Source organism: Aphelocoma coerulescens, chromosome 1A (genome assembly GCF_041296385.1).
Source record: "Aphelocoma coerulescens isolate FSJ_1873_10779 chromosome 1A, UR_Acoe_1.0, whole genome shotgun sequence".
Classification (NCBI taxonomy): Eukaryota; Metazoa; Chordata; class Aves; order Passeriformes; family Corvidae; genus Aphelocoma; species Aphelocoma coerulescens.
In genome coordinates this window covers 3053643-3076946 of record NC_091014.1, presented here as the reverse complement: position 1 = coordinate 3076946, position 23304 = coordinate 3053643, and the positions used below count along the sequence as shown (strand labels likewise).

General features: G+C 48.7%; 1 long non-coding RNA gene across 1 annotated transcript; it reads right to left on the bottom strand.

Annotated features, from left to right (window-relative positions):
* Positions 1 to 16294: 16294 nt before the first annotated feature.
* On the bottom strand, positions 16295 to 22158 carry LOC138104522 (uncharacterized). Its single transcript, XR_011148093.1, has 3 exons — positions 21964 to 22158; positions 19521 to 19594; positions 16295 to 16553 (listed from the first exon to the last, which is right to left on the bottom strand). It is a non-coding gene; the product is annotated as an uncharacterized lncRNA (long non-coding RNA).
* Between the last annotated feature and the right edge of the window lie 1146 nt (positions 22159 to 23304).

The following is a 23304-nucleotide window of genomic DNA, read 5'->3' as shown; positions in this document are numbered from 1 at the left end:
GTGGAAAAGGAGGCATAGAGAGAAAACCTGCAACACAGGACAGGCAGAAGAGACCATAAACTCAGGGGAAAAGAATCAGACAGACACAGCCTGAAATTCAGATATAATAGCACATTTTCTTTGCATTGCAGAACTAATTTAGAGAAGAAATTATGGATGAGGAAGGATTGGGGTTGGAGTCACCTTGGGAGGTGGAGCAAAGTATAAAATAATTTTGTTCCTGTAACCCAGAAGGTGCAAAGCTCCTGATGTTCTTTGCCTTGGTGTGTCTGGAGACAACCACGTGGTTGGGGGGACCACTCAGCCCCAAGGACAGGCAGCAGGGGCAGCCAGGCCAGCCCCTATTTAACATCCCTAAAACCCTTCTCAACCCTTCAGAGCAAACCTCAGGCATTTAGGAAGAGCCAGAGTGTGACAGGAGGATCATGGGCATTTCCAAGCGCTGCTTGTGCACCTCACTGGTGGCAATGATGGAGTTAACTCTGCTCCCATCTCCATGTGGAGCAGGCAGCTTGCCAGAGGCTCCAAGTCTGGGAGATCAGCAGGCACATCTTGGCTCCCTGGGAACAGATTGTTACCTCGGCTCAGCTCCGGGTGAGCCGCTGTCGTTAGCGGAGAGGATCCCATGGTCACAGCTGAGGGTCCCCGTGTCACAGTGGGGACTGGGGACCTGCAAAGAGGAAATGGCTTTGGATCTCCACCAAGTCTGGCAGCCCTTGCTCCACCAGCATTCCCTGTCCCGGTGTAACCTGCTGATCCATGGGTGCTTCGTGTTCCTCCCCTGGCAGCCCCGAGCCTTCCACGCTGCTCTCAAGGGCTGAAAGTTCCCCAAACCCACCCTGAATCCTTCCCTTCGTGCTGATCCCAGTGCAAGGACCACCAGGCTTGTTAGTGCTGCTGGTGTGAGCTGCAGCAAAACCAGTTTAGGTGGGTTACAGGGCACTGGCAGACACGGAGATCCTGCAAGAGTCTGGAGGGGGTGAGGTGGGCACAGCAGCCTCCCCTCTCCTGGCAGCCACCTCACCCAAAAGGTCGCAGCTGTGCAGCTGAGCACCTCTGTCCACCTAAGGAGCCCCTTCCCAAGACAATGGGCAAGATCCATGAGAGAGCTGCCTTCTCCAGCATTATTCCTGGGGCAGAACCATCAATTGAGCTTCAGGTAGTGGAGCCACACCATCAAACCCCCTGCTAAAACCTTCCAAATCAGAAAACACAGCTGTCAGGAGACCTGGGTAAATTCTGGAACACAACCCATTTAGAGGGGGGAAAAAACTCAGCAAATCCATAGCTCACCCTGTGCTATTCCCTCGAGCTGGAGCTCAGACACAGAATTATGGGCCTGTTATTTGGGCTGGAGGAAAAATCCATCAGAAGTCATCGGTGTAGGGCACGCAGTGTGCATTGGAGCAGTTTCAGCTCGGGCCAGCACAAGCCGGGGGGACTCCATCTGCTCCAGCCAGCTTGTCACAGTGCCACACTTGCATTTTATTTGTGCATCCTTGCTGCAATTACCAGGATCTACATGGGAACCTCCTCCCCAGCCCCCGTTTGCTCTCAGCGTGCAGCGAATTCAAAGCTGCGCTTCCGACAGCACGAGGAGTTGGAGCAGAATTGGCCGCAGCGTCTCCAAATCAGCTGGAAAGTTTGCAGAGCTGCAGCGAGGCAGGAGGGCTCATTTTTCTCAGCTGATGAAAAGCCTGGAGAGCATTTTTATTAAATCCATTGAGGGGAAACCCCAGGATCGGTGGCAGAAGGGGACAAGGGGTTGTTATGGAGAAAAATCCTCTCTTAAACCACACAGAACTCTTGGAGAGAGGCTCAGCAGAGGCGCGATGAATTATGAAAAATTATCAACAGCTCCTACAAATGAAATGGCCACAGCACTGTAACAAATCAGCTCTGAAAAATACACTCTCAAACCCCATTGGGAGGTGAAATCCAGACTGTGTAGCGATATGGCTTCATCACAGCCCACACAGCAATCACGGGACAAGTCCTTTTGCAGGCACAGAGCTGCTGTTTGCCCTCCAAACCCAGAACAGACACACCAGGGTTATGTCCAGCAGCCAGACACCAGGCAGGTGCTGGCGAAAAGCCTCTCTGTGATGTGCAGCTTTGAAACCCTGTCTTGTACTTTGAATTCTTGCTCTGAACCCACCCCATCCGTATTCCTTGTTCACTGATCCAGCCTTCTGCTCCCTGGTGTCTGTCCCTGACCAGGAATTCAGCTGTGTCTGCTGCTTTCACAGAGCCTTTCCCTGACGTAGTGCCTGATGCCAACTTCTGCCCCTTCCCTGCTCCTTGATTGTGTTTCCTGCTCTCTTCACTGTTTTTCCACCTTCCATCCAACTCTGCTTTGAGCAGCAACACTCACAATTTGGGGCCTCCAATACTGGAGAGCTGGCTTGGCTTCCAATCATAGAACCATGAAATGGTTTGGGTTGAAGGGACCTTAATGATCATCTCATTCCAAGCCCCCGCCACGGGCAGGGACACCTTCCACTATCCCAGGTTGCTCCAAGCCCTGTCCAACCTGGCCTTGGACACTTCCAGGGATGGAGCAACCCCAGCTCCTCTGGGCAGCCTGTTCCCACAATAACCCATACCCAAACATAGAGAATACCCAGGTGTCCTCTTTCCACTGCAGGATTTGCATCTGCAGCCTTACTTCTCCACAGAATACAGGATTTGAAAGCAGCCTGGCAGAAGAATGGGGGTTTTACCATCAAAGAAGCCAAAAGGAAGTTGGCCACGTGCCTTTACCCATAGGGAGTCTCTGAGGGGGAATCCCTCACCACCATGGAGTATTTCTGTGGCAGATGCTCAGTGGAGTTGATTAAAGAGAAATAATCTCTCACTCCCAGACCCCCCCTGGCCCTCCCTCTCAATTCAGGTGGAGAAAGAGGCTGAAGAGAGAAATCTCTCTCCTTTTCAAGTGCTTCCTCCTCCGTGCTACAAAGTGTTGTTCCCACCCTCCAGCGGCCTGTGCAAAGTGGGAACACGCAGCACATCAACCTTTCCCTGGGAAGCAGACTCCCAAGGAACAAGTCCTACTATTTTCTGCAAGCGAACTTTAAAGAGGAGGAAGTCTTTGTTTCTCAGCTCCTTTTAGGTGCTGATCAATACCAGAGCTTCAAACCCCCACAAACACGCCTTTCCCCGCACTCAAACCAAGCCTGGAGGCTCCTTTTGCTCCTTCTGATGCTGGGCAGCCTTTCTTCCAGCCCTGCTTCCCCACCCCTCTGCCATCAGAGCAGGACCCAGGGCCGGCACATTCCATATTCCAGCCGGCTCCACATCCATGGAGCCAATTAGTGAGAAGGGGTGGCTGCCACGGGAGCGGTGACCGATGCCACTTCCCGGGGAGGGCCAGCAGAGAGGGTGACACCTCGGTGACACAGGGCAGCCCATCTCCATCCCAGCTGCATGTCCAGCTCATCCATAATGCAGCTGGGCTGCTTGCAGCTTTTCCCTGTTGCTTTCGATACCGGATGAGCAGGAAAATCACTGATCATTAGCAACAACAGACAGGAGGATCCCAAGGGCAAACTTTATGTCGTGTTCATAAAACCAACCCTCCTCTCAGGCAGTCTGTCTCCCCGTGGCAGGGCTGCTGCTCAGAGCATCGTGGAAAACACAGGTTTTATTTCAGCAGTGCCAAAAAATCAAGGCCACCTTATGCAAGGCACAACACGGTTTAAGGAGATCATCTCTGGCCTGTAGAGTTTAAAATTCAAATAGTCAAGACAACGTGGGAAGGGAACACGAGACTTAGGGAGGTGAGCTGGCTTTCCAAAATCGGATTGGAAATTAGTTCTGGGCTGGGAATGCCACTGTGGTGTCCTGTCACAGCAGCATGGTGGGACTGTCCCCTTAGTGACACATTTAAATATTCCAGGTGCTGGAGTGTTTATCATTTCCCTTGCTCCTGCACCCCAGCCATCAGGAATTGATATCTCTGGTACTTAGCCTGAAGTGCTACTCTCCCCAGTCATGATCCAGTTCACTGCCCAACATCACTTTCTCTCCTTCTCTGGTTTTTATACTCTTCAGAGATATTTATTGTTTTAGGATGTGCTCCTACCTGTCATTGCCTAGTGGAATTACACACCTGCTCCCTGATCCTCTCCCTGCTCTTCCCTGAATAACTCTGGTTTGTCAAAGTAATTCAGGTTGTACTGTGCCAAATTACCAGTACTGTGGTCCTTTGGAGGTAGCTGCACAAGAGAAAATGACTTTTGTTTGAAGATCATTCCAGAAAACAGTGTTTTCCACCCTGAATATGTGCCACCACCGTGTGCAGACACCTCGCAGGTACCTGACAGGGTGGCACCAACATGTCACACACTCAGCCCAAGCCTTGGCAAAGTCAGGTCAATTTAAAGCAAGGCAATGGCCTGACAAGTTCTTCCCAAATAAGCTGGGAGCAGCAGGGTCTCTCTTTGGGATACAGCTGATCCCTCAGTGTGGAGTTATAGGGGTTAAAGAAAAACCTCTGACCTCATTTGGGACCTGTAAACAGAAACCATAACACCTGATACCAGCCCAACACCATGAATGGTCGTGGCCAAAATTATATGTCACTGATAGACAAAAATTCATGTTTGAAACCACCCTCCATGGCTGCAGCATCCTGTGAGGAGAAGATTATTCCTTTGGAAAGCAGGGAAAGAGGTTTAGAGCAGCATTATCCACATAGATTAGATGGAAAGGGAAGGGAAGGGAAAGGAAAGGGAAGGAAAGGGAAGGAAAGGAAAGGGAAGGAAAGGAAAGGGAAGGGAAGGGAAGGGAAGGGAAGGGAAGGGAAGGGAAGGGAAGGGAAGGGAAGGAAAGGAAAGGAAAGGAAAGGAAAGGAAAGGAAAGGAAAGGAAAGGAAAGGAAAGGAAAGGAAAGGAAAGGAAAGGAAAGGAAAGGAAAGGAAAGGAAAGGAAAGGAAAGGAAAGGAAAGGAAAGGAAAGGAAAGGAAAGGAAAGGAAAGGAAAGGAAAGGAAAGGAAAGGAAAGGAAAGGAAAGGAAAGGAAAGGAAAGGAAAGGAAAGGAAAGGAAAGGAAAGGAAAGGAAAGGAAAGGAAAGGAAAGGAAAGGAAAGGAAAGGAAAGGAAAGGAAAGGAAAGGAAAGGAAAGGAAAGGAAAGGAAAGGAAAGGAAAGGAAAGGAAAGGAAAGGAAAGGAAAGGAAAGGAAAGGAAAGGAAAGGAAAGGAAAGGAAAGGAAAGGAAAGGAAAGGAAAGGAAAGGAAAGGAAAGGAAAGGAAAGGAAAGGAAAGGAAAGGAAAGGAAAGGAAAGGAAAGGAAAGGAAAGGAAAGGAAAGGAAAGGAAAGGAAAGGAAAGGAAAGGAAAGGAAGCAATGCAGGCATGACTGCTTGGAGCATCCTGGTCTAGTGGAAGGTGTCCCTGCCATGGCAGAAGGGTTGAAACAAGACTGTCTTTAAGGTCCCTTCCAACCCAAATTATCCTGGGATTCTATAACTTTTACCTTTTATAATCGTGGCTCATACAAAGGTCTTTGAAATTGTGTGTTTTGCAGCACTAAAAAAGCACCAAATCTCACCAGGACCTTCATTTGGGGCTGGTACCCTGTAATGGCTTTTTTCATTACTGATTCAGACATGGGAGATCACTGCATTTTCTGGAGATAATGGAATGAGGGCAGTGGTTGGGATTCAGGAGGATACAACCATTTGTTCTTCTTCACAGAGAACAGGAAGAGGCACAGAAGTAGAATATGAAATTTAATGGGACCAAGTGTGAAGTGACTGGCAGGGGTAAGAGCAGCCTCAAGCTAAGTGCAGTTTAAATGATGCTGAACGAGCAACACAAAGAAGTAAAATTCAGACTTCACCCACGGAATCAACATTGTGCAGGGATGTAAAACAAAGTCTGGGGGGTCAGGAGGTCAGCAGGAGAAGCAGGTGAGGGCTACAGCAGGCTCAGCTAACGACCACGAAGGTAGTTAGAAGGAGACTCATTTGCTTCCCTTTCTGATGCCAAGCCCCATCCTCAGCTGCTCCTTAAAGCTGTCAGGAGACTCGGGCTGCTCACACCCTGTTTCCTGATCTTTATTACTTTGCCAAAGTTTAATTGGCCCAGCTGATGCTTCCCAAGCTGGGTGCCTGCTGCAGGCTGGGGAGTTGGTTCTTTGTGTTGTTATTTGCCAGAGGAGGTGGAAACAGGGAGGAGGGGAGGAGGGTGTCAATAAAAAATGAGTGCAACTCATTCCGAGTAAAAATGCATCGGAAAAACCATGAAAAAATATTGTTTCAGCTTTCTAGGGGAGCAGGGCCGACTCTTCCATGCTTTGGAATGGGGATTTGACACGAGAAAAGAGGGATGGAGTCATTCTGATACCTGGGGAATGGCTTTTTCCACTCCCTAGGGGTCGTGTATTTGCTAAGTTAAAAAACCTCCAAAAACTTTGGCTTTCCAATTATTTAGCAAAAGCTTGTTAGTACATGGTGACCACATCCCCTGAGTCATTTGTGTGCACTGGCCATGCTCTTTCCCCTCCCCCATCCAGGAAAGCAGCTGGATAAACCCTGGAAGATTTGCCTTGCTAGCCCTCCCCAGCGATGGTCCCCTCTTATTTAGGACAAGAATTTGGAGCAAGAAAATTTTTCTCCATTAATTCATCAGGGCCCCTTTTGGCATCCCAGACAATGACTGAAGAAAGAATGGAATGGAATGGAATGGAATGGAATGGAATGGAATAGAATAGAATAGAATAGAATAGAATAGAATAGAATAGAATAGAATAGAATAGAATAGAATAGAATAGAATATTTCAGTTGGAAGGGCCCTACAATCACCATCCTGCCCAACTTCCTGACCAGTTCAGGGCTGTCCAAAAGTTCAATCCTGTTTTTAAGGGCATTGTCCAAATGCCTCTTCAACACTGTCAGGTCTGTGGCATTTACCACCTCTCTAGGAAGCCTTTTAGAGTGTCTCAGTGAAGAAATGCTTCCTAATATCCAGTTTAAACCTCCCCTGGCACAGTTTTGAACCATTCCCACATGTCCTATCAGTGGACACCAGGGAGAACAGCACCTCCCTCTCTGCTTTCCATCCTCAGGAAAACAAAGAGCCCCTCAGCCTCCTTTTCTCCAAACTAGACAAGCCCAAAGTCCTTGGGCATCCATCACAGGACATTCCTTACAGCCCTGTCACCAGAAAGAGTAAAAACCAGAGAAGGAATGAGAGAGAAGAACTTGACACAAGCAGATATTGGCTGAGAGTCTCTGGACTGATGGGACAGATATTGACTGTCCAAACCATGACAAGGCATCATTTTGGGATGCACTGTTGGGCTTGGACCAAAACCTCTCCAAGAATCCTGCTCCCAGCCCAGATCCCGGCCTGTGTTTGTCAGCACTGACATAGCCTGGTGCTCCCATCCCACAGATTTTCCACTTTCAGGAGACAGAAATGAGACTTTCCTACTCTCACCTGCTGCTCAACACAGAGCACCCCATCACACTTAGCACGAGCTCTGCAGGATGAGTCTCAGAGATGAATCCTGGTGACAACCAACAGAGCAGGCACAAAGGGGGAATTCATGAAAATTCAGCCTTTTTCCGTAAAAAAATAGGAGAAAAGCTAAGAAGAAGAAAAAAGTTAGAGATAACCCTGAGCAAAATGAACATCAGTGTTTTAAAATCAAAGCTAGGAAATGCCCAAATTGCCAGTGTGGATACTCGAATTCAAGCCCTTTCATACATATTATTACATTATAATCTTGGTTGCACAGCTGAATGGGTTTTGTCTGCAGAGTTTGGCTCCCAGGACACGATTTCCTTATGGAGGCAGGCACAGGTTCCTCCCTGTCATTCAGGGGGTGACCCCATCCTTTATTTCCATGGGAATATGAATTTCCTTTCAGAGCACTTTCCTGAGATGAAGTCAGGATGTGATCCTCACAGTAAATTCCAGGAGCTGATACACAGATAAAAAACATACATCCATTAGGGCTGCATGATTTGAGCTGAAAAGTCTCATTTCTTTCCAAAGCTGAGCCTTTTTTAGAGCTTTCTTTTACAGATCTCTAAGGTATCATTAATTTTTAGCTGCAATTTTAACTATTCAACATTTTTACAAAGTGGATTGCTTGGTTTCAATGAATGGTCAACAAAGAAGATTTTAGTTTAAATTACCTTCTGTGTGTGTGAGATGAAGGGACTTTTGTGGAAGAGTCGAGGCTGAAATAGGGCTGGTCACAACCCAAAAATTCTCTTTTGAAGGAGGAGAAATGAAAAATCAAGATTTAATTTTTAAAAGGAATCATCAGGATTTAAATGTTTAAAATACATTAATGAATCCGAGACATTATGCAAAGGATGAGAGGGCAAAAAGAAGTAGAGCTGTGGTCAGGTTGTGTTTCTGGAATGAGCTTAGGCCAAGAATTAGCTCCTGATCTGAATCAAGCCACTGCTGCAGACCACAACCTTCACATCTCCTCTACAGCAGAGGAGATAGATCCTGTTAAAAAAAAAAAAAAAGGGATCTTTATGAGATTTTTCCTTCCCTTAATAAGTCAAGGAAACTGGAGATTTGGTAAACCCTAAGGTTTTAAGTGAAAGTGCCACACAATCAACAGGAAACTAAGAATAAATTGGAGACTCACAGGGTAACCTGGGCTGGAAGGGACATCTCTGGCCCAAATCCCTGCTCAAAGCAAGGCCAACTCCAAAGTTAGACCAGCTCTGAATTTAGATGAGGTTGTTCAAGGTCATCTCCTTGAGCTGTGAGTTTAGCAGAGAACCAATCCAGTGTCGTGGTTTAATCCCAGCTGGAAAAAGCCCCACACATGCATTCACCCATCCCAGTGCGATGGGGAGACAAAGGGAGGGGTAAAAGTGAGAAAACTCATGGGCTGGGATCAAGTCGTTTTGATAGGGAAAGCAAAAGCCATGAGCAAAGCAAAACAAGGAATTGACTCCCCTCTTCTCACCACAGCCACTCCTGGGACAGCAGGGCTCCACCGCCTGCAATGGTGACTTGGGAACACAAATGCCATCACTCCAACCATCCCCACATCTTTCTTCTCCTCCCAGCTCTAAATACTGACCACATGGTCTGGAATGTCCCTTTGGTCACTCTAGGGTCAGCTGTCCTGGCTCTTGTGCACCCCCAGGCTCCCCAGGGCTGGGTGGGGTGAGGAGCTCAAAAAGCCTCGACTCTGTGCAAGAGCTGCTGTGCAATACCCAAGCATCCCAGTGTTATCAAACCCAAAACAGCCCAATTCCAGCTATTATGAAAAAAATTTACTTTGCACCAGCCAAAACCAGCACATCCAGGGATTTCCCTTGGAAAGGCTCCTCAGCCATGGGCACACACTTGTGTCCAGGGGCTCTTCTACCTCTGCTTAGGAGATTCCTGGCTATAAACCTTTCCTGATTCACCAGAGCAATGAAGACATGCAAGACATGGATGTGTCCATCCATTGTCCTAATCCAAAAATGTCCCAGCTTTGGGAACTGCCACCAAACACACCTTACTTTGCAGTGGGATAACCACAAACTACGTTCCCTGCTCTCCCTAAAGAACTTCACAGCCCTGGTCTAAAACACATTTAATTGCACTCCTTGTATGTTCAGTATAATGTCACGTCAAAGAAACGAGTGCTGAGCGTGTCACCAGCCAGAGGTGTGACAAAGGTGATGTTCCAGGCCATGGGAGCATCTCATGAGAGGCAGCTTAGGTGACATCTTCCCATCCTTTACCCTCGTGCAATTAGAGCTCTTCTCCTAATGCCTGTCCCCACGTGGGCACGGGCCACCAGCATCCTGCCCTTTCCCAACTTCTGAGCACTCATCTTTGTAGCCTTAATGTCCTTTTAATGCAGAATTTGGGATGTAATTATTTATTTACATGACTGTGCAGCCTGGAGGGGCTCGCTTACAAGGCTTGCGTGAGAAGACTCTGATTACTGGGGCTTTGCAGAAGATGATTAAAGCAGTGTGACTAAAGTGTTTCAAGTGATCTGTCCTAAAAAAGGGCAACACATAAAGTGCCCTCTTCCTGCAGCTGCTGTGTTCAGAGACAGATTTGTTAACTGCAGTGACAAAAGGAAGCTTTTTTCCTTATTCCTTCTCATCGCCTCGGCGTTAATCAAATACAGCACTGGGTTTTACTCCTTCCAGTTGCCCGCTCAAATTGTTGACTCATTTCCAGGCAGCTCCACGCTCACCAGGCTCTTGACAGCAGCGAGGTGGGAGACAGGTCCCCAAAGGCATAATTTGAAGACAGGATATTTTACAGAGCTGTCAAGAAGTTCTTCATTTGGGCTGCCGAGCCTTTATTACTCGTGACGTGCTGTAAGACAGAGAGGACCCAACTCGCATCTCACATTTCAGGATGAGTTTGCAAGAGTGAAAAAGAAAAAAAAACCACACCAGCAAGAGTCCTTCTCTTCAGCGTGGAGCTTAGATAAGCTGCTGCTCGCCAGGGGAGATAAACGTGGGTCCTCTCAATCTGATTATCACAGCCATTTTACAGGCTTGATACCATCGTTAATCCACGGGCCACGATGAAATTAAACTGCCTGATCTGCTCGGATAGAGGCCAGGGTTGAAGGGCTGAGGGATGAAAAGGAAGGGTGTAAAAGGGGAGGATGGAGGAATTTCTTTTCATCCCTCAGTTTTTACAAAGCTGGGCTGAATATTCATGGTGGGTGGCCAAGTTTGGGAGAAATGGTGAGCGGGGAAAAACATGGCAACAGGAAATCTTAACTTGGGGGAGTTTGGTCGCAAATATTTTCCCTAAACATTTGTAATGGAAATGCTGGAGGGTGCCTGCTTTTGGTACACAGATGGAATCTGCTATCTACTCCAAAATCACAAAATAAGCTGAATTAGAAGGGACCCACGAAGGGCCTCAAGTTCAACTCCCAGCCCGGCAACGAGAAGGGAAGAAACTGAGGTGGAATTTAGAAGCATTTACTGGGGTTTTAGAGCATTCTCCAGCTGGACAAAGTGGGTAAGATGTACCTTGGGATTTCAAAAACTCTCCTGAAGAGTAGCAGCAGCCTCCAACCCCACCTGTAAAGGTCAGGTTTCCATAAAACTATGTGGTCTTGCAGGAAAAATCATCAGCACGGCCACATGGCCTCATCCAGGAGAAAGGGGAGAAAAGGATGAAGCTACACCTGAATGTGGTTTGTATCTGTAAACACAACACTCTCAAGGAGGGATCTCATCAAGGAGCCACCTTTCCAGAAGGCAAGACCCCTCCTTCCAAATAATCCTCACCCTAAGGTAGAACTCCCCTACGCAAATACCAGATGGACTCCCCAAAAGAGTTCCTCCTCAAACAGAGAATGAAAGGAGGGAATTCCACTGCATGCAGCCAAAGTGTTGATTTTCCTGAAAGGTGACAAACTCCACCAGTTTCAGTGGACTCAGTGATGTCACAGAGATCAGAGGTGGGGCTCGGTGCCACGGAACAGGCCTTGAATTGTCCCCGCCACCGCGGGCTCGCTTTGGTCCTGTCAAACCCCAACCTCAGCACCACCAGCTCCACAAAAAGAGAAGCAGCAGGAGAGTGGGGGAGAGGCTGGAAAGGCTTTCATGGGAGGAGAGGGGGGGTGGTCACCTCGCCTTTGAAGAGGCAGAGCCACAGTCAGGAACTGGAGCCTTTACAAACGGAGCCGTGTGAGGAGGAGTTATGAATGGAGGGAGCTTTTAATCTCCGAGCGAGCTACAAATCGAAGGTGAACCTCATTAACTTGGACACTTTGTGTGTTAAAAAATGAGAAGCGTTTCACCTAATGAGAAGCTCTTAATAGGTGTTGTTTTTTTGCTAAATTATCATATTAAGCAGAAGATAATTAACAAGCATTTTCTTAATGTGGTGCTCTGCTGATAAAATCTCATTGTCTATAAATCATCAAGACACTGCAAAAAAAAAAAACAAAAAAAGGCAAAAATTGCTTTTTAATTATGCTGGGCATGATGGACAAAAAGTACAGGACAGTTTTAATTGTTGGGGAACTAGGAGGGAAAGACAAGACCCTCCAGCCTGCTGGGGCACGCATGGGGTCCCATCAGGTAAATCAAACCCTAAGGGCTGGTTTTTAAAACACTTTACAGAACTTAGGGACGCTGATATGTCATTATTGAAATGGCTTCCTCAGGGCTACAGTGTGGCAGAAGTTTCAGAGCAAATGTCAGCTCCGAGTGATACTTTAGAGGAGATGGGGGTGTTTCCTCTAGGAAAAAAAAAAAAAAATCCTGGCAAGAAAAGTGAGCCAAGCTGAAGCCCTAAAGGTACCTTTTGAAAGTAGTGGGATATTTAAAATCCACTTGCTGTCAGAAGGATGCAGCACAGTGACGATGCACCAGCTCAGTGTGGTCTGAGAGCAGGGAACTGCCAACAGAACCATCCCTGGACAGCTTGGAAAGCAAAACTTGGGGAGTTTCCACAGCACCGAGCCCTCACCACAGCCCCTTTCAGCTGTGGCCAGCACTGCTCGTTGTACTCCGTGCCAGGAGATGTTGGAGGGGGCCCTCCAGTAAACCCAGTGCTGGCAAGACAGGTTGGAATTGGTGGCAGGCTCGTCCAGTTCTACATGAAGGTTCTGTGTTTCATTTGGGTTTCTACCAGTTTTTACTCCATGTAGCCATCAAAATAATATCTAAGGGGTTCCTGCATTAATTCTAGTCCAGGTCTCTCTATCCCTTGCTTAAAGACGTAAGAAAGCTGAGATTAAACCCAAAGTTGACCTGCAATTTCCCAGCTCCTTCCTGTTCCTCCCAACCCAGTTGTCTATTTATCAGGACAACACCTGCACAGGAGAATGGTTCTCATTTCTGGCTACATGAGCGGGACGGAGGCAGCCCCGAGTTCCTGGTACCCAACACCCTCTGCTTTGCTGGGATGTTTGTCAGACAAACCCTCCCTCCCAAGCACAACTGTCCTGTGACTCTTTTCCACCCAGGTGCATCCTCCCAGCTCTCCTCTGACATTTGCACCAGGCTTCCTCACTGAGAAAAATCCCTGCTTTGGTGCCTTTCAGCCTGGATCTGACCAGCCTGGATCTGACCAGGATCTTGTTCTTTCTGCAGAACAACCACAGAGTCACTGGCAGCAGCTCCTGAGATGTCCTGGTAGCTTTTCTAGAGCTGCTGAATTCATTTCAGCCTGTCCTCACAGTTCTGCTATTTCACAGCTCTGCCTTTCCTATCAACTTTGTCCTTTCTGTCTGCGGGGGAATTTGGGTGGATTTTGCAGGGAGGAGAGGAACTCCCTGCCCACATTCCCCCAGTGTTTGCAAACTGTTCTGGCTCAGAGTGACACAACAGCAGCTTTTTTTCTTGGCATCCAACCACTCTCACCACTTGCTGTTGGCTTGGGTCAAACCAGAGAGCAAAGAACAAAACCACAGAGATCAAGCACAGAAGCAAAGAGGACAAAAGCAAAACCTTCGAGCCCAAACCCTTTCCAGGGATCTTGGAGTTTGGGTATGAATTCTTCATTTCTAGTTGAGAATCCAGAGCTATCCAGAGGAGCCCAGCTGCCCTCAGGAATTCTCATGAATCTGTGGGCATGGAAACAGATCTCAGATCTTTTTGCTCTTGTGGAAAGTCACCAACAAGTCAAATGAAAGGAGCCTTCTGGTGGTCATTGTCAAAACTGTGATGGAAGTGCTTGTTCCACAGTCCTCAGCCCACCTGGCAAACATGCACGAACCTGTGCATCCAAGAGTCCCAGCAAATGAGCTGAAATACATCACATGGCCATCTCCTAAAAATATCTAAATTACCCTCACATGGTCAGAAAGGAGCATAATGATTATCCTGATGTTCCAGCTACTCTCCATCCTGCTATACTTCTATATACATCTTCTACACTTCTTCTATACATCCTCCCCATGGAGTGGAGAGGCAGAGTCCCAGCGCAGAAAACCCAAAAAAGCCTCTAATAGTTCATGGTGAGCTGCATCCTGAGAGGGAAAAGCAGGAGGACCCCTGGATGGATGGAATGGTGAAGAAGATCTGGGCTCCTGCAGGCTGGAGATGTGAGAAGCAAGAAGTTGGCTCCACCAGAGGAATTCTGCATGAGGAGTTGCCAGGGAATGGTTGGCAGGGAGTGGCTCCTCTCTGTCTTGTCTTATGCCCCAGCCCTGGCACCCACACCGAGGGAATGGGTGCTGCTCTGCCTCTTCCCAGCTCTCATGGGAAAAGGAGAGACAGAGCTGGAGAGGCAGCGTGAGGTGAGAATGGAAGAGAGTGGAAAATAAGGGAGGAAGGAGGAGAACAGAGCCCTCAGCATGACCCAGTGTTGGGAGGGCACGGCTCCAAGCACAGCCTCTGTGTTTGCAACCTGCCCTTGGCACTTTATTTTCTATCCAGCAGCACGAGGACTTGTTAGAGGGAACTCAAGACCACCAGGAGCCTTCATCCAGAGCTCGCACAGCGGAAACTCTTCCATTAACGCTCCCTCCCTGACAGCTCCTCTCCCTTTCATCCTTATCTCACCTCTAGGTTACGGCCAGCACTCCACTGGAATTACCTGGGGCTGCTGCTGCACCAGCTCTGACCTCTGCTGCAAATGTTTTCGGGGCAGAGCGACTGACAGGGAGCCCTGGATGAGCAGTGGGAGCTGCACACCCTGGGTGCCTTCTCCCTCCGGCCAGGGTGAGGAGGGCAAGGTTGTTTGGGGCTGTTACAGCGAATTTCCCCCGTGATTTATGGACAGGGGAAATCCATTTGTAATTTAAAACTGCTTTCAGCGTTCACATGTCTGCGTGTGTGTAATATATATATAATATAAACCTTTATAAAAATCAAACCTAACGAAAAGGGGAGGCGCAGGGGTGTTTGCCAGGCTTGCAGCTGGGAATGTGCACCAAGTTTCGTAATTACCGTGGCATTTGGCCACGAAAGCTCTGGATTGAATTGCTGAGCATCCCTCTCTGTCTCCCTGTGACTCCTCCTTGCATCACAAAGCTCGGGAGCACCGTTTGAAGTTTCAAAAGGAGCGTTTTTTGTGAATGAGATAATCGGTGCTGACTGATCAGCCCCGGCCCCTCCGTGTAATCCCTGCACCTCCAGAGCAGGGAACAAAGCCACATCCAGATAACGCCCAGGGCTTTGCCTTGAAGCTGTCCGTGGGCCCTGTGGCAGGAGAGGAAGGACGGATTATCCTGTCAAGAGCAGAAACACGTCTGTGCTCTTACAACCGGGGTCCTCATTAGGCCGAATTCCAGGTAAAGAACTCCAGGAATGAGGCATGTGACAATGAGCCATGTGGCACACTTGGGTCCCTGTAATGATGGCACAGAGGTGACCCCGCTGACCAGCAGTGGGAAAGCCCCAGAGCCCTGAGCCCTGCAGATGGGACAATTTGAACGACACATCTCACCCACGAGATTGCCATCTCCTCCAGCACCTCAGAGCAGCCCTTAACCACAACTTTATATCCTTCTAGGAGGTGAAATCCCTCCCCAGCCCATAAACGGTGCCAGGCTGTCACACCGAGAGCTGCAGGACCAGGGGAAAAGGAAAGGTGAAGTCACTGAGGGTGCAGCCTGGTGCTCCGAGTACCTGAGGGAGGGAGAGGAGCTGCTCTGGGCTCTGGGCTGCTCCTGCATTTCACACACGGAACCCCTGGATCAAACAAACAGCAAAACCCAGGAGAAGCCCCAGAAACTCTTAAACCCCCTATTTCCTCGTTGCTGTGGAGGAAGAATATGCTGTGCAGGGAAAGGTGGGCAGGAGGACGGCTGTGCCCGTGTGTGAGGGTGCACAAATACACACCTGTGGCTGGCAGAGAGCACATTTCTGACCCCACACCATCTGCAGGAGTCAATTTGCTGATAAAAACAGCCTCAGAGCTCATGCTCACCAACAGGAGTGCTGAATCCTTGGGATCTAAACTTGCTCTGCACCTCAGTGTAAAACCCAGAAAGCTTCGTTCCCCTTTCTCCAAAACGCACTCCAGAAAAAAGCAGCTGTTGTGTTGAATGTCTTTGGAGAGCCCTGCTCCCTCCAGACAGAGGAATCCCCCGTGCTGACACCCTCTTATTCCTGCTCTGAGCATCTCCAAAGGGAGCCATCACTCTCTCCCAAGCACTCTGCTGCAGTCAGTGCTGATAGGCAATGTAATAATACCTTTTATTGGGTCAATACATCAGCTGGAGAACAGCAGCCATCCCTTTCTGCAGGTGATGGCCAAAGAGTGACCTGTGTGAGTGGGCAGGATGGGCTGTTCCAGCTCTTGGTCTGGCCTGAAAGGCAGGAGGGGGCATTTTCCCCTTTTCCATCAGGTAGGAGGGGGCATTTTCCCCTTTCCCAACAGGTAGGAGGGGGCATTTTCCCCTTTTCCATCAGGTAGGAGGGGGCATTTTCCCCTTTTCCAACAGGCAGGAGGGGGCATTTTCCCCTTTCCCAACAGGTAGGAGGGGGCATTTCCCTCTCTCCCAACACATAGCAGGGTGTATTTCCCTCTCTTCTTTTGTCTCTCGGTGCTTTATTGCATTTCCTGTTCTCTGGGCAGCCACAATAAAGCATCTTTCTGAAGGGTTCTCCGCTGTGCAGTAAATATCCCCCTTCATCTGCCAGCTTAGATAGAGATCAATCAATCAGAGGAAGTCCCTGGGGATGCCAGGGAGCATCATTCAAGGTTAGGGACCAGACAGGCAGGTGACAGCAGAGGGATTGCAGTGCTTCTGCTAGGAATTAAACCCACCCCCACCCCCCCACCCATGCCCCTGCTTGCCAAAGTAATGTTAACAAAAAAAAGGTGATGGAGAATCCTCCAAAGATGGGAAAGTTCCGTGTCCCATCCTCAGCAGGGTTTCCTTAAACAACCTGGAGGGAAACAGGTGTCCCTGGAATCTCAGTCTGGGTGCCTTGGTGTGGTCACAGCAGGGTGCCTTGGGCTCTCCTGCCAGGGGCCATCAAGATCCAGCCATGGATTGAGGGGCACCACACATGGAAGGACTTGTGAACCTTCCCCTGGAGAGCTGGGTCAGGACCAGGGTGGAATAATACCCATGGGCAAGGCCTGATGGTGGCTTTGTGCTGCCAACACAACATGAAATGCCATTTCTGGCTGGTAAATCCAGGGTGGCTCCAGTTTGGTGGGTGCAGGAGCTGCCTGGGGTGAACTCAGCCTGGCTCTCCTCACTGTCAGAGCAGGCGACAAGGAATCTGTCCCCATGGGAAGAATTTCCCAACAAAACCCTGACAACAAGGTTTTCCTGCTGCCTGTGCTTCCCAGCTTTGCAAGCATCTCTGATATTAACTCTTTGGTGCCTTCCAAAATGCAGAGAGGAATCCAAAGGATGAATTTATTGCTCCATTGTTAACACATTAAAATGTCAATATTGGCCTTTTGTGGCAGAGGGGAGTGTGGAAGCTCTTCCTGCGAGGAAGCTGCGACCCTAAGCAACAATGACCTTTTAATTGGTCCATTATAAGGTCTGAGCTTGGCCACTACGCTGGGAGAGCTCCCTAAGCAGTTAATCCACTTAGCAGAGCCCGGATCTTTGGAGAGGGTGTAAGTGGTGTGGTTGTTGTCTGAGCTGCATTTGAGAGTCATTAAAGGGTTGCTTTGTGCAGGAAGAGTCTCGTTTTAAGAGCATCAGCTCCTGGCTGCAGCAGGAATTACCCTTCACTGAGGCTGCAGCTATAGATTTCAGCTTATAGTTTCTGTGGATAATAAAGGACAGCTCTCAGACATCCTAGAAAAGGGCTTCCAACTGGAGTGGGGAGCAGACAATCCATCCAGGCTTGGGAGTGAATTAAACTCCAGCTCTCTGTAGACAGCTCCTCTCCAGCTGGACAGGGGATGAGAGGCTGGGTAACGTTTGCAGGATGAGTTTCCTGAATTCCTAATTTCCTAATCTGGGATTTGCAAAAGGTTTATCCTAAGGGGGAAGGTGTCACTGTTTAGTTACAGAAACCCCTGACCAGACAGCACCAGCCAAATTCTGACCTCTGATAAGTTCAGATGAGACAACGACTGAATCAGAAGGATTTGGGGTTAGAGTGGGGGAGGCTGCAGGAATGACAGGAAGGCAAGGTCCTGTCCTGCACAGTGGGGATGGTTATCAGAGGATAGGAATGGCCATTTGTTAATTCATGAGTGTTTTAAGGCCTCTCCGTGGTTAAAAACACCAAAGAGACGCTACAGAGAGGGAGCCTGAATGAAACCTCAAAGCCTCAAGTGGGTTTGGCTTCCTTCCCTGTCTGCTCTCCCTGCCTTTCACTCTAGTGGATCTACATTGGGACGCTGCCCCCTTCACCTTCCAAAAATGATTGTCCCAGCTGCAGGGCACCCTCTAAGTCCTTCCCTGGCCAGAGGGACAGTCGCCTGCACATCTCCCCCAAGACAAAGGGCCCCAGTTACTGAGAAGGGTAAGGGTGCATGGAAGTTCTGGCCCAGCAATGGCACTTAGACCACAGGGTTCACCACGAGGCCGCAACAGGACAAAGTCCTGCCAGCCCTCTCCTGAAAATGATGGGAATCACGATGGGATCATCTCCAGGGAGGAAAGCTCAGGCTGTGGAGGTGCATGGCCACACTGCTCAGGTGGGACAAGATGACACCAAGAGTCAGGGTCAGAAGGGGGACCTGAGCTACCCACGGCTCCTGCTGGTGACCACTGCACTGGGAATGAGCTGCCCCATGGACAGAGCTGCACCTTGCCCAGTCTCCACCCGCTCATCCCTTCACACTCCTCTCTCCCCAAGCTTCTTTTCCCAGATAATCATTGCTCAGCCTTGTCCTTCCACCCCCAGACCCATCTGTATCTGAGCCAGCTGTGACTCAGCCTCAGCCCAGATCAGAGCCTTGCAGACAGAAGCATCTTTGTGCCCAAGCTCTGACCTGTGGCTCGGCTCCTGACCCCAGCAGATTGGATGTGTCCAGCTGTTTGTCTTGCTGGGAAGAAGGACAGGAGAAGGGAGCTGAATGGAGCAGGGCTCTATTCTTGGCTCCATCTCAGACTTCCTCCCTGACCCTTGGCAGAATGACCTCCTCTATCTATTCCCAGGGGTCGTTCCCTGCTGCAGTGGAAATCCACTGGAAGTGCTCATAGCAGGAGGATGAAAGGGTGGAGGATAAATTTGGCTGGACAAGTGTTGAACTTGAGCCTAACCCCCAGTTCTGGACATTCCAGAATCTCAGATGGCCAAGGACTGTGAGGAAACAAGGGGAATTATTCAAATTTACAGCCACACCTTCTTCATCTCCCAGACCTTTTCCACCACCGCATTCCAGCCCCCCCCAGCACAGCTTCCTCCCCTGGGCAGGATAAATCCAGACCCCACATCTGCCCCTTCCTCCTCATCTCTGGGGATGCTGGTCTTACTGATGCCCCTCCACCTATTGCTCCTGCACACCTGAGAACTGGAAAAGAGCCCAAATTTTGGCATTTCTCAAGTGTCAGACTCAGAGGCTGAGTCCACAGGCTATATATTGTTGGAGAGTTTGAGTCCTACACCCAAAAACTTGTGGGCAAAACCAGATCCCGCCAAACTGAGGAAAACAATGAGTTGAATTAGTGGGGGTGTGATGCTCACCATGCCAGAGTCCTTGTGGGTCCCACAGTCAAAGAGCAGAAACGTAGGTGGGGCATCACCATCCTCAGGAGGTCCTGCAAGGATGGAAGGGATCTGGGAACACGCTCCCCAGAGAAAGTTGTGGAGTCTCCTTTCGTGGAGATTTTGAAAAGTTGTCTGGGCACAATCCTGGGTAGCTGCTGGAGCAGGGAGGGGTTGGACTGGGTGACCTCCAGTGGTGCCTCCCAACCTTCCCCATTCTGTGATTCTGGGATATCCATCCAAATCCTAATGAAAAAACCTGGGAGAAGGAATTAGCTTGCACTATGCATGGGAAGAAGATCACATCTCCTACATCCAAGCTCCAATCAGACAACCCCAGGCAACCCATGGATCCTGTCAGTCTGTCCTGGCACTACAAAGACCCTCTTGGGCATTGCCATGAGGGCAGGAAGACCCAACAGAGCACTTCAGTGTTCATCTTGCCTTCCATCCTCGAGAGATCAGCTCCACCATCATTCCCATGTCCATTTTTCCCTTTTGGTGATCACCCACAGCTGCATTTCAGACATTCCACAGCAGGAAACACAAAGGAGGACAAAGATGGGCATCTGGGGGGAATGCACTGAACTCCACTCTCAGGCCCACAAAGGTCAAACCCCAAAATTCTTAGAACTCATTGAAAGTCCAGATACAAGATTAATTTGACTGACAAAGGACTAATTGGTTTCAGGACTAATTAAGTACATATACTTGTCTTTGCTTAATCAGTGAAATTTCCAGTGGCATTAAAATGTCCAAGAACACAAATCCCAGGAGATTTAAAGCAAATAGTTAAAATCAACTTAGATCCAATTATCATATAAATCACTAATGACCTGGGTAAATTGGAAGCTCTTTGGCTCAGCCTCTAGGGAGGAATAAACCTGATAAAAATGAACATGGTACCTGGATTAATGCACAGGCTCAGGGGAATTCATGGCAAATATTCCAGGAGGACTTTTTCACTGACATTGTTGTTCACTGCAAAATGCCAATATTTCTAAACACTTTCCACTGGAAGGGTTGGGTGAAACTTTCAGCAGGAACTTTGTGTTCAGCATCCAAAGCTAAAATCACTCAAGAATTGCCATCTACCCATTGCTGGGTGTATTCCTGATGAATAATTTTCCTGGAGGGGAATTAGTAATTTCCATGCTGTCTTCCCACCCTCTGCTTTTCATCTTGCTCATGGTCACAGTCTGATATCCCACTTATTAAAAGAAAAAAAAAAAAGGAAAAAAAAAAGTGATTAAAGATTTGGGGTTTGGATTATTTTTTCATCCAGGCTCATTTTTAGCTGCAGGTACAGAAGATCCAATCTCCACTAACCACCTAAGGTGTCTCATCTTGACCTGCTTATTTTGTTTATCCCAACTTTATTCTCCATTCCTGGGAATCTGAGGCTTAGAAAAAGCAGTACGTGAAGGAAAAAAAGGAATTAAAAAGGTTAAATAGGTGAATAATCTATGAAATACAATTTTTATACATCCAGTGATCACAAACCCCAGGGTTTGCCAAATTGCAATGCACTTTAGGAAGTGCTGCCAATAACTGCCATTCAAATCCTGCCTCTCCTGACTCCAGAGTTCAGCCAGGAATTGCTCCCAGTCAGAAAACCCCTCCCATTCCAGAACGTCTGTTTTATTGGTGATTTCTTAATGCCCTACCAAGGAGTGAATCTGAGTGCAGAGGGGCACAAATGGGACGAAGAATTAACAGCAAATATCTCACCCATGACAGGATAAAGTGATTAAAGAAATGTCCTTGGACCTTGTCTTACAGAAAGAACAATGCTCAGGTGCACCAAACACCCCAAAACCACACGAAATTAAAGCTGTGGTCCCTCCACCCCGAGCAGCCTCTGCAGAACCATGCTTGGACATGTTTTGTCCTAATTTTATTCCAAGCTCCTGCTCTGGAGTCAGAGCAGATTTTGTTGCGTCCATCGAACGGTGGTGAGAGGCACATTAAAGAGGATGCACACAGCAGGAGGGCTGTGGGCTGCAAGAGGGGTCTGCTGTGGCAGGAATCCCTCCCAAAAGTCACATCAGCTTGCCCAGGGAACCTGGTTTTTAAAGGATGGAGTCCATTGAAGCCACGCTGGGCAATTTCTGGTTGACCAAAGCACCCTGATGAGACCCAGCTGAAAGGGATGAAAGCCAACCACGCCCTCCTCCCTGTCTGCCCTCTTCATCTCTGCCCTTCCCACTCCACTGCGTTATTTTTGCTTTGCTATGTGCCCACAAACTCTCTGTGAGCTTAAAACACTCAGGTACCCAGGCAAGTAATGAATATTTTTGTCGTTTCCTGGCACAGAGCACTTCAGTGCTTGAGGTGCACGTGGGTACTGTTCGTTTGCTTTCAAAGAAAAAAAAAAAAGGGCTTCATAAATAGGCAAAGTAGAAAAAAGAAATCCAAATACCTCCTGGCTCAGCCTCTTCTTCCTCAAGGATCTCCAAAAATCCTCAAACATGGTCCAAGCTCAGCAGCTCATTGCTGCTCCTTTTCTCCTGTATCATTAGGGGGATTATTAGGGGTCAGAGGGCTCACAAAAATTTGGCCCTATGGGTAAAGAAAGCTCTGATGGAGCCACTCTCTCAACCCCTTGTTGCTGAAAATTCCCAGCAGCACCAAAGTGTCCCAGGTGTAGGGATGCAGCAGATTTGGGATGGATTTACAGGTGGGAGAGAAGGAGGAGGAGGAGAGGTTGAGCTGCAGGGAAGTGGTGGAAATAATTTGGCTGCTGCTCTGGTTTTGCTGCTTTTCCCATCCTGCCTGGGTTTAAGGAAATTCAGGGAAAATTTTAGGATGTCAGATCCCCACAAAGCCAAAGCAAAGCTAGGTCCAAGACACGAGAGATGATGAAGTGGGGCTGGAAAGAGGAAATTCAAGGGCTGTTATTATGAAGGGATCTCTTTCCAGCTGGTGAGAGGATGAACTTGGTGCCTGAATTAAAGATCTGGTCCTACAGCTCCCTGTCAGGATCCCAAACATCTGGGGACAGACCCAACCAGGTCATCCCCGAGGGCCATGGAGCAACACCCCCAAGGGAAGTGCAGAAGCTGAGCACCAACCCCTCCATCTGCAGGGCCCTCCTGGACCAGGCTGGGGCTGGTGGTGCTTCCAAAGGCTGGGAAAAAAAAAACCCAGGGCTGCAAAACCAGGCCTGAAAGGACAATTCCCACCTGGGCCTGGGGTGAGATGTGACCCTGGCACATGAGCTGGATTATCCTGATGTTACCTCAGAGGAACTCCATGCTTTTAAGTCACTTTCTGCTTTTTATTCCGTGCCATCGCCGTGTTACAAAAGTATTCAACCTCATTTTATATTCATTTATGGCCTCACTCTATGGCTCTCTGCCCAACTCCACAGGCAGGCACCATGTGCTGAGCTCGCCCACCCAGATATTCCTCACACTGGACAATCTCAAGCTGGGCAAAGCCAGTCCACGGCCACTCAGTTTGGCCCTGGGTCTGAATTTCAGAGCTAAAAATATCTTTACATCTCTGCAAGCACAGAGTCGGCTGCACTCAGGCAGGGAGGGATACCCAAGTGGAAAACCACATCCTGCCTCACATGACAAGTCACATTTGGCCTGGAGAAGTGGCTTTTCTCTGGGGAGTCAAGTCTTCATCTGTAGTCAGGTCATGAGATAAAAATAGGTCAGATCTTGTTCCCCCTCAGGACTCTGGGTTGTGGTTTTGTTGGGTTTTTTTTTCTCTTTGTGCTGGAAAAACCCTCCCTGCTATCCCAGGGAGCTGA